At 46.9% G+C, this 11,778-nt stretch overlaps 1 protein-coding gene across 2 annotated transcripts in view; it reads left to right on the forward strand.

Moving 5' to 3' along the window:
- Nucleotides 1-1,876: 1,876 nt before the first annotated feature.
- Gpr45 (G protein-coupled receptor 45) overlaps nucleotides 1,877-11,778 on the forward strand; it is an 87,932-nt gene continuing 78,030 nt past the window's right edge. The window contains exons 1-2 of one of the 2 annotated variants that reach the window (XR_004117872.1): nucleotides 1,993-2,241; nucleotides 2,480-3,302. The gene's annotated coding sequence lies outside the window, so the exon portion shown is untranslated. Of the gene's footprint in view, nucleotides 2,242-2,479; nucleotides 3,303-11,778 lie in introns of those variants that run through there. The other variant, XM_031367348.1, reaches the window with a different exon arrangement.

An 11,778-nucleotide genomic window follows, 5' to 3' on the forward strand; every position in this document is an offset into this window, starting at 1 on the left:
TCTAAGGAAAATGGAGGAAAGTCTGAGGGAAATGAGCATAAAAGACAGAGGAGGGTGTGTTTGGTTCAGATCTTAAATGCCTACCAGAGAGGGAAGCCAGGAGTGATGCTGGACACCAGCTCAATCCATGCACATTCTGGATGCCTGACAGCTGCTACCACAAATGTGGGTTGGGGAGGCTGCTGGGGACAGCTCATATAGACTCAGGGCTCAGCAGGCAGACCAGGCATTTTCTAGTCACTGTGGCCAGTGTGGCTGAAAATGTGGTCAGAGAGTGGACATTTCCCTTCAGAGACTGTGCCCTGGAGTCATGCCATAAGGAGCCAGGAGGAGTTCTGCAGAGGCCTGCTGGCAAGCACTGGGAAGAGAAGAACCATTCTGCTATGGGTACACTGACTGAGCTTCTGCAAATGAAGTGGGGCTGGGCCTCTGTCCCCCTCTGAAAGCAAGGCCACAAATCGTTCGAAATGATTGGACTCTAATCATTTTGCGTTCCCACATGGGAGGTCACATGCTTTCCACACCTTTTCAACCTTTCTAGGCCAAGCATTCTGCATGCAATAAATGCCTCTCAGATAGACTCCATCCACACTCCTAGTTTCTCCCTTGAGAAAACGAGGCTCAGAGTTGTCAAGTCACTGGCCTGAGGGCACACAGCTGATAAGAGGTGAAAGCCAGAAAGCCAAAGAGTCTGAGACCAGAGTCTACATCTTGACCTATTTACCTATCTACTTTCTTCAAGACAACTCACCAAAGGATACCCCTTTGCTTTGCCAGCAGGAGGTATAAGACACATAGTAAGCCCTCAGATGGTCTGAGTCTGTCCTTAGCATGCTGCCTACTGAGGTGCAGCTAGGAACCAATCTGCCATGGGTCTTATGGATCTTATGCTGTGTGTGGACCCGAGGACTCCAACCAAATCATTGAGGACTCTCATTCTCTTAGTAGCCACCCAGCTCCACCCTCAACACTCGAAGGATCTGCCAGGAACACCTCAGCCTACTTCTATGACTTGTCATCTGCACTAGGACTCACTGAGGTAAGAACTTTGAAATTTAAGTCCAAATTTAAGAACTTTCGAATTTAAGTCTACATCCGTGGGATTTAACTCGACATTCCGCTTGTTCACTTTTTTTTTTTCTGGAGAGACAGGCATCAATCAGTCACATCTGGCAAGGAGTTTGGGACACAGCCACAGTAGTCTGGCCCGTGGTGGATCAGTGTTGATCATGGTATACTGGTTCCCTCCTAAGCCAAACAGCACATATGAAGCCTGGGGCTCTGGGAAGCTCCGACAACTAGAGCCATGTTTTCAACTGGAGTGGATGAGAGATTGGAAAATTCTGGCCTGCCTTGAGGCTGAAGATGGTTTGTTTCACTATTCTACTTTGACTACACACACACACACACACACACACACACACACACACACACACACACACAGAAAAGTTTTCAGAATATGAAAAAAAAAAATCAAAATCACTCTTGGCACCAAGACGCAAATGATTGAGTCCAGGCCATGGAGTTACTTTTCCTAGAGAGATGCTCACGGGAGACTCAAGATCTCACCTGCCCAACTGTCAACCTTAGTGGTCCCCTAGGTACTTGGGTCAGTGCTAGAGAGGAACAGGTGCCCAACAAGGTGGTTCACAAAGGGCTCCGACCCTCCATCACCTCTCAGATGGCTCTCCTTCGCTAGAGTCTTCCGGGTACTTAACCTTCAGGTCTGTTCATCAGTGGAGGTGGATAGGGTTGGCTGGTCTGGGGCAGAGGTGTGTGGGCACCGAGGGAGGTGGGCGCCCGTTGCTGGGAGCAGGGCAGTCGAGGCGGGGAGTCTAGCAGGTTCCTAGGGTTGCCGGCAGACGCGGGGGTGGGTGGAGACGATCACGATTGAGGAGGAGCACACAGGCGCACTCACCGCCTTCCTCCTTCTCTTCCTCTTCCTCCCACCCCGCCCCCCCCGGGGGGGCGGTACCCTGGTCCCTAGGGGAGGTCTGCACCCTGGGAGGGTGGCGGCCGGGGAGGAGGGCTGGGGTTGGGACTGCTGCGGCGGGTGGCGGACGCCGCGGGCCCCTCCTCCACGCTCCCTCGCTGCCTCCCCCTGCTCCCTGCCCCTCCTCCTCTCCATCCTCCCCATCTTCCTACTGGTCCCCGGCAGCCGCGGCTAGGGGAGCAGCCGGCGGCACCCCGACCGCTCAGCCATTGTCTCGGGCCGCGGGGCGCCCCCAGGCCCAGTGCAGCGTAAGTGACGGGGGCCCGGGCCGGGCCGCGGGGGTCTCGGTGGGGCGGGCCCTGGCGCCGGTGCTGCCTTGCGGGGTGGAGTGCGGCGGAGGGGAAGCCGGGCCGGAGGAGCCTCGGCTGTGATGCTCGGGCGGCGCCGGCGCGGGGGCGCAGAGGGGCGCGTGGCCGGCTCGCGGGGCGCCGCAGCCTCGCGCCCAAGTACGTGCGGCTTGGGTGCAAATCCTGTTTCTCCGGGCAGAGGCCACGCGGGGACGGCGGAGGCTGCGAGGACCTGCAGTCATGGAAAAACGGGAGAGGAGCCGGCCCAGCGTCACCACCGCCACTGTCACCACCATCACCATCACCACCACCATCACTGACCGTCGCCCATCCCACTACCCCGCCTCATCCCCCATCTCATCTCCCCGTGTACTGCCAACTTTGTCAGACCATTTCCTTTACATCGGGGTAACACTTAGACGAGAGGTCGCGAGTGAGTGCAGCTGCTGTGGGACGTTCATCCAACAGGCCACTGAGCTGCCTTGGTTTTCCCCATCGGAGAAAGGGGCCTAGGACGCCTCCCCCAAATTGCCACTGAGGTGGGCTGGGTGTCTGGGTGTTTAGTCTGGGTTCTAGAAGGAACAGAGAGGCATGTGACTTGTTAATGATGAAAGTGACACCAAAGTCTCTCTGTTCCTTCATCAAACCAGAGGTTTGCAGTTTGAGAGTTCATCTCTTATCTTTTAAGTGTCGAAGTATTAATAGCAAATGGAAATGTAAAGAAATGAAACTTTGACCAAACTGTTCCGGAAAAAAAAAAAAGAGAGAGAAGAAGAAGAAGAAGAAGCAAGCATTTTGTAGGAAGATCGCTTCAGCTTGCTAAGGGCAGTTCACTTTGTTTAGAGCGTACAGCGTCCTTTTTTGGGTTGTGTTTCTGATGAAGCTCATTATGTTGGAGGCATACCATACACCCCCAGGTGCCTTTCGCCCCACCTGAAGAGCGTCTTAATTACTGGGTTTCAAAACAGCCGTTTGCCAGCTCAGCACAGAACAGTGACAATAAACACTAGAATGGGTCCAGGCACCTGCTTCCTTTTGAAAAGACACAGTAATATCCTAAGCCCATTCTTTATTTCCCTTTTGTTCCTGGAAATTTTGGGGAACCTCACTTGGGTTGCCACAGGTTTCCGGGGAGGCAATAGAGACTCCTTTTAAGATTCTTAGTCTTGTTAATAGAAGAATTTAAGAATGGGCTTAGACGGAAGCTCAAGGACAATTGTGAGTTTATTTTATTTGAAGCCCAGGGCAGGTGCGATGTAAATCTCAGCAGTTTCCAGGAGGGAAATGGCAGAGAGAAAGAGACAGCCCCACTACATGGTGGAACTGGGTAGAAGTGGGTGTCAGAGACTTCAGAGCAAAAGCAAGAACGTCCAGACTGCTCAGAGCAGCACGCTCAGGCTTTTGGCAACTTTCTGAAAGAAGGAAAAAGTATTGAGAAAAAAAAAAGAATGGAAAAGAAAAGTTATGTTATTCCAGGTAATTTAGAAAATTGGTGGTAGAGCCACACAGCCAGGACTTAAGAAAAGGAATGGTACATTAGCTCAAGAAAAGACTGATTATTTCTCTCATCTCTTGGCACGACTTAGGGTGAATCTGCCTTTCTGAGGGTTGGTCACTTTGTCCAGAAGACCAGCGGGCCCAGCTGGATTAACTCTTGTGCTCTGGATAGCTTAGAACCTTCAGTCTCCGTCCAAGCCCAGAGGTGGATCCCATTCTTTTGACCATGAGAAAGCATGTTTTCCTTAGTGGCCTCAACATCCAGGCTTCTATGATATTCTCTATGATAGGCCTATGAGGAGTGGCCCTCATGGTGTGGTTTATTCTGTGTCCTGCATGAAGTAGGAAAAGTAGAGTTGTTAAAAATGAAGCGTGACTGGGTGTGGTCAGCGTGCCTTGTGTACGTCCGTGAAACTTTCCATGAACAGACTTTAACTCAGAAAAAGAAAAATAATTTTAAACACAACATAATAACAATGATAAAGAAGAAGAGACCTCACTAAGCAGTGCTTGCCATCACCGTAGCTGGAAATATCTCAGATGCCGAAGTGTTATTAGGCTTCGTAAGACTCCGACCTCCCCGATTTATGAAATGGAGTTTCATGAAAATCTCCAAAAATTTGTAATTTTGGTGGAGAAAGCCTTTGAAACAATTTCTTGTCTTAAAAATGTTTCAAGTCCCAAATTTATGTAAGGCAAAGCCAGTCACACAGAGTCACATTTCAGAGCAGAAGCTAAAGAACTACCTACCACTTTACTGACCTAAATTCTGAATCTTTGGGAAAGAATTAGCATTGTAAGGCCTCGCATACCTTAGGTTGTGGTTTATCCATTTCTGCTGCAAATTAAAAATAACTGCTATTTTTTCTTTTGGAATTTGGGGTACTGGGACTTGATCCTGAGATCTCATGCACACCAAGCACACACTCTTATCAGTGAGCTGCAGCCCTGCAGTCTCATTTTTTGAAGTATTTACATACATAGAATGTTCAATCCCTCACGTCACGTATGCATCTTTGCCTGTGTAATCTTGCTTCGTGCCCCTTCTCAGTCAAGATGCTTTCAGATTATAATCAATACTTGACTTTGACCAACACCTAAAAACAATTCTTTTAAAAATAATTTCTAAACATTTTTTTTTAAAAAAAAAACTTATTCTGGCCAGGCAGTGGTAGCGCACGCCTTTAATCCCAGCACTTGGGAGGCAGAGGCAGGTGGATTTCTGAGTTCAAGGCCAGCCTGGTCTACAGAGTGAGTTCCAGGACAGCCAGGGCTATGCAGAGAAACTCTGTCTCAAAAAAACAAAACAACAACAACAAAAAACTTACTCTGTTAAGTGTTCTTGGCCTATAACAGTCCTGGCACTGAAACCAATGGTGTATAGACATGGGAGTAATGGGGGCAACATCACCTATCAGCATCAGGATGTAGGACTGGGAGGAAGGCAGGATCTAATCTAGCTTTGTTTGGAGAGGGGAAGTGGGAAGACACCATCTAAGAAGCTTTGACCTTTTCAGTTGGAAACAGAGAAGTGAGCACTGATCAGCTACAACACACAGGAGGATTTCCCATGTGGAGGATGCATCTGAAGTCATTAGCTTGAAGAGCAGAGAGACAGAGGGCTGAAGTCAGTTGCAGACAGTTGGTATTTGGGGGTGCTGGGACTATCAGGTGTTTAAAGGTCCACCCTTGGAGGCTTTCAGCAGTGCTCCAAGATCTGGGAACAACTTAAACACCCACACAGCAAAAAGAAAGCTAGGAGTCGGGGATTAACACAACCTTGTGTTTGATGGGAAATTCGTGGATGACTCTTGGGCTTCTGAGGTCTTGGGAAATGATGACATTTCTTTGTCAACTTACCATTGACAACAGCAATTACATCTGCAGGGAGGGCTATATGCTAAGTCATTACACCTGTGCGTGTGCAACGATCAGTCGGTTACTAGATCCCACGGTGATCAGTTACTTACCTACTAGATCCTGCAGTAATCAGTTACTTATTTACTAGATCCTACAGCGATCAGTTACTTGCTTACTTACTTAGTCACTCACTCACTAGATCCTGCCCCTATCAGTTACTTACCAGATACAGTTCCTCGTCATTTCATTGTGTGTAGCACTTCTGGTTCTTCATAAACACAGGGAAGGTACTCCTAGATGCTATATGACTAGCCAGCTTCCCTTCCCCAATATAGCCGTTCATTTTTTTTTTCCTTTTGGATACAGAGTGTCACCATGTAGCATCAGCTGGCCTGAAACTTCCTATCTAAATAGACCTCCATAACCTGGAACTCAGAGATCCACTGCCTCAGCCTCCTGAGTGCTGAAATAAAAGGTGTGCACCACCATACTCATCCCATTTTTGAGACAGTGTCTCACTTTGTAATCTCTGTTGGACTTGAACTCACAGAAAGCAAGCATCTTGCCTCAGCCTCCCAAGTATTGGGATTCCAGGCAAAAGTTGTCACATCTGTCATTGACACATCCCTTTCTGTATGCATGTAGCTTTGACTGCCAGTTATCATGTAGTGTGTCTGGAAATGATGTGTACTACAAAGTTCTCTGCAATGCATAAGGATTGAACATATTCTCTTCTGGCCATGCTCTGTCACTAGAGGGGCAAGCAGGTAGGAGATACAGCTCGGGAACTACTGGGTACAAGTGATGAGTCACTTCTCCTCCCAGAGAAGCAGCGGCTCTTGGAGATGGTAGTGCAAGAGCAGCGGTGGCCTAATGAGATCTGAGAAACTGCTAAGAGAGGAAAGAATTGTTGAAGTCTTATTTCTATTTGAAAATTTCAAACATTTCATTTTTTTTTTGGCGTACCTGAGTTCATTCCTTCTCTTTGGTATATGTCTTGACAATTGATTCATGTTCTGTCTGCTGATTTTGGTGACCAACTACTGCCTGCCTTTATGGGGACTCGCTGTCCTCAAGTTCCCTCACCACTGACGATGGTTCACTGCCTTCAGTCCAAGGACTGAGGACTGAAGATCCCACATAGAACATGATCCTTCTGCTCCATCTTGGATCTTGGCTCTGAACTGCATCCAAGAAAATGCTAGGCACTTACATTAGCAGATCCTGAAAGTTGTGTACTGGGGATGGATTGATTTCTAAGTATCTGAACTTGTTTGTGTGGCACAGCTGGAAGTGGGTGTCCTTTGTGTCTCAAGTGCTCCCATTACCTAAGCCCCAGTTACTGTTGTTCTGACAGACCTACCAAGGGAAGAGCTCTTAGAGATGTCTGGGGTTGGTTTTCTTATCCTTTTATCTTCAGCCTCCCAAGTTTCTTATCTTAGTTTTCAGGAAAAAAAGTAGAGTAGATTTTCTTTGTTCAGGGAAAATCCATGGTGAGTGGGGAAGGACTTTCAGAGGTGTCGCTCTTACTGCTATTCCTGTTCAAAACAAAAACTTAAGCTGTTTGTGAGGATGAAGTCTAGGTGGGGAAGGGCTCGGCCCAGGACCTTGAATGTAGAAGAGACACTCTGTCTGAGTGGATGGATGAATTATGATGGATTATGAGGGTAGGCAAGATGGATGGGTGAGTGAGTGGATGGGTAGATGGTGGTAGTGTGGTGGTGGTGGTGGTGGTGGTGGTGATAATGGTGTGTGTGTGTGTGTGTGTGTGTAAGGGAAGATTAAAAAATGGATATGCCCTGCTGGTAATATAGCTCAGTGGCACTGTTTGCTTACCGGACATCAGTTAAATCCTTCACATTGCACAAGTTCCAATGGACAGACAGACAGATACATGCACAGAGAGGGAAGATAGATGTATAGGCTGTCAGAAGTGAATAAATGAAAGGATTTGGATGTATGGATACAAGGACAGATGGATTAAATAGGTGGATGAATGGATAGATAGATGGCTCAGGATAGATGGGTGAATGGGTGGATCCGCTAATGTATGGATGTTCTGCAGAAGAACAGATGAATAGAAAGATGGTGTGAGAGTTCTGCCTAAGTAAAGAGAAAAAAGCATACTTTCTTTAAAAAATATATAGCCCCTGAACAGGGCTCAGTGAAGATGGGAAGTTGCAGAAATGCTGAGCACTATGCCTGCAGTGTTCTTTGGGAATTCCCCACTGTCTCGGACTCTGTGTGGAAACGGGCTGCCTCACTTGCTGCTTTGTCCCTTGTGGGGAACACACGGTCTAATGGCCATGGATGTGTTAAAACTGTGACTTGCTATAGGAACTCATGTTAAGTGTGGCTAGATGGTGAATCATAGCTTGCGATGGCCTTTAACTCTCTCGTGACTGTACTTCTGCTCTGCTGAGGAGCACCCCAATCATTCTGTGTATGTACAAGACACTGGCAGGCCTCTTTCTGAGAAAACCAACAACCCTTGTCTGCAGTAAGCAATGCGGTGGTCTTTGGCTTAATACTCCTGCATCAGTAGTGTACAGAAGTTCATCCCCAGCACGTCAAATCTGTGAATCATGCCAGTATGAAGATTCACATGGAAATAACTTCAGTTTGATACCAGGGGAGATATGACTAGTGCCACAGGTAAGACTCAGCTAGCTATGGCAGGAAGCACAAAGGTGGCAGCCCATGAATGGTCAGCTCAGGGGAAATTCAAGCTTAATGTTCCTAAGGATGGGGTGGAGAGAAGTGATCTGAGGTTGAGAGTAAATCCGGAAAGTGTTGCTTTCTGGTCCCAGAGTCAGCCAGGGACTCACTGGGACCCACCTCTGCTGACCTCTACTGGTGCTGACGGTGATTTGAGGCTTGTTTATCTGGTCAGTGTTGGCAATGCTGTTGCTGGTATGTTCTGCTTGCACACATTCTGTTCGGTAGATTCTTGCTGTTGCCACAATTGCAGATGAAGAGGAAACTTGTTGAAATTCATTATGGTTTGCACTACAAGGCTCATGGGTTAGAAGCTTGGTATCCAGTGTGTGGGTAAGAAATAGTAGGACCTTGAAAAAGTAGGACTTTAGTAATGAATTCAAGACTGTCCCATCCCTGCCTTATACCTGTGAGTCTTGCCATGGGTTGGCTCATGCTCTCTCTCTGTCTCTGTCTCTCTCTTTCTGTGTGTGTTTGTGTGTATGTGTCTCCATCTTTCTCTGTCTCTGTCTCCCTCCCTCTCCCTCCCTCCTTCTCTTTCTCCCTTCCTTGTAATGCCATTGGTCCTGAGTTCCTCACCAGAGTCAATCATTACCTCCTAATGATTTCTTTTATTGTGGAAGCTTTCAGCATCCAGCATTTTATCATAGTAACAGAAAGGGGACTAACAGAAGACCACAGAGCCAAAACCCAGCTCAGGCACACTGTCAAGTCCAGTTTCCTCTTCACAGAAGAACTCGGTGATGAAGGTTTTAATAAAATGTACATTCATCTCAGAGCTGTCAGCCTGTGAATCTTTCCATCTTGCTTATTTAAAGAATCATTGAATGAGTAGAAATAGGATCAGAGCAGGCACGTTGGCAGCAAATAGCACACAGTGTATACATTACCCCAAAGAAAGTCAGTGCTCACTCCCCTCACCGAGCCTCTCACACTTTCTGTTGATCCTGGCAGAAGCTCGATGGCCTCCTACTCAGCCCTGAGTTGCATGCTTGTAATACCAGTGTGAGCTATGTTCACAAGGTACTCTTGCATCAAATATATAAAGGTGACTTTTTAGCAAAGAACAAGTGCATGCTCTCTGCGTGCAGTTTATCCAATCCCTGTAAAACCGAGTCTTTAGAATAGTCTGCTGGGAGGCAATAGCTCCTGTGTTCATTTCTGATCAGTTTATCCAGTTCTTTTACAAGCATTTGTGGGATGTCTGATATAATTCAAGGAGCCAAAGAGATAAGGAAGTTTGTTTACAATTATCTTTTCTTCCTCTGTGTACACTTAACCTTTCACTCCCTTCTCCCCCAAAAATTGAGATGCAAATTGGAAAGAAAAGTGATGTTTGAAATGGTAGTGTTGCTGAGAGCATCTTTCTTACTTTTGTGTTAATTACTAGCCACAGACAGTCAGGATCTTGCAGAATTGCATCTCTGCTCTGTGGACTTCTATGAGCTTTCAGTAATAACGCAGAAGTGTTCACAGAGCCTGGTGCTTGGATTCGTTTAGGAAATGGCAAATCATTTCTATTCAAAATAGGTGCCAATTCTCTCTAAAGAAGATGTCCAGAGCAGGTGACTGCGCGAGGGAAAGAGTGCTACCGTGCTAGAGAAATCATGTTTATGAGTGAGAAGAGAGCAGACCTACATCTGAGACGCTGCTGGGCCATTTTATGTGCTTGTTGGCTCAGATTGAGATGTCTTCCTCTTTGTATTTCAGTTTCTTCATCTGCAAAATGGAGATTGATTGTTTCCTCTGCATGCTTAATTCCCCTGTGATTTGGATTCTTCATGAATCCATGAATGCAGTGGTGCCTTCTATACCATCAGGTGGTGAGCTAGACATTCACATCAAGCTTGGCTATGGTTGCACTCTGAGGTACCCGCCCCCTCCACCCGAATTGAGTCTTCACGTGTTTGTGTACTGGTCTCAGCTCCACATCTGGAGCTTGTGTCCTTCACCTTCAGTTGCTCAACCTTAGAGTAAGTCCTGACTGTATTCTAGATAAGGAGAGGCAAAACTGGTGTGGGGAAGCTAAGTCCGTGGACCAGTGCTCTTCTTTATGGTGCCGGTATCTCCATTTCTCATTGACCTGATATGTCTTGAAAAGTGACCACCCGGTCAGAGATAGGCGTCATCAATCTTTCCAGACTGGCAGAAGTTCTGCCATATGTGCCTTGGTCAGGTTTGGATGGGTCTTCAATGGTGAACAGGGAGTGTGTTTTACTGGCAGTCATGAGGAAGAGGAGGAGGAGGACGAGGAAGAACAGAAGGAGGAGGAGGAAGAAAAGGAAGAGGAACTGAACTGAAGAAAAGAGAAAGGGCAGGTACATAACTTTGGCAGAAGTCTGTTTGTTACTTCAGCAAGCTAGATCGAAAGTAACATCCCTCAATCTGGATTACACATTACAGGTAGAATCCTGTTCCCAGCTATACGGCGAAGTTACTGGCCTCTCTCCTTAGGGAGCCCTGTGTACCTTCATTACAATGGCCATCATCTATGTTATACAGAACTACTAACCTAATCTACGCCCCTTATCTGATGCTCCCAGTATCACAATAGAAATGAAATTTAACAAACCCGAAGTTAGTTTTGTTATTTGTAAGTACACGAGTAACTTAATGAATAGGAAAAAAATTGGTAATGCCAATTTTTCTTCTCTGTTTTATCATAGGAGTGAATCGGCTATGATGGGAAGTGTTTCTAGGGCTAAGACTGTATCTCAGTGATAGAATGCTGTCACTGTTCCTGTGAGCCTCTGGGTCCAGCCCTCATTGATGAAAAGAATCCAAGCCATTTACAGATGACACTGAAGTGCTCTGACATGTATAGAAAGGCCCAGCAATAGTTCGGGTTTACAGAACCTGTGTTCTCTAGTTAACCTGTTGTATAGCCCAGGCAACTCAACATGTACAGAGCTTTCTAGAATGCTCTACCTTATGAAGTTTTCCAGAGGCAACATGGGAGGGCGAAAAGAGTGCAGACCAAGAAAGAGGGGCCTGCGTGCTGAGTCTGGGTGCCTGGCATCTACAAGTCACTTGCCCTGTCTGGGTCTTGGTGTCCTCGTTGGTGGGATGAGGCCTCTTGGCTTGGCCAGGCTGACTCCTGTGCTGCGTCCTTCCTTTTCCATTCTGAGCTCTGAATCCATTAAGTGTGCACTGTTAGCCTAATTTCCCAATCACCGCGCACCACATGATGGAGACGAAAGTCATGACTATTTATATTAAGCTGTTTCATTATTTCAGAGGGAAGGCGGGAGAGAGCTGAACACATGAAGCTCTAATTACAGTAATACGGTACATTAGATTACAGCTCTCTTTTGCCCGATTTTATTGATGATCATAGCCCAAGAAAGCCAAGAATTTTGTTCCTGTGCTTCCATTGCCTGTATTCCATAGACCCACCCAAAGCCCGGTACTCATGAATGAAAA

Source organism: Mastomys coucha, unplaced genomic scaffold (genome assembly GCF_008632895.1).
Source record: "Mastomys coucha isolate ucsf_1 unplaced genomic scaffold, UCSF_Mcou_1 pScaffold14, whole genome shotgun sequence".
In the NCBI taxonomy this organism is placed as follows: domain Eukaryota; kingdom Metazoa; phylum Chordata; class Mammalia; order Rodentia; family Muridae; genus Mastomys; species Mastomys coucha.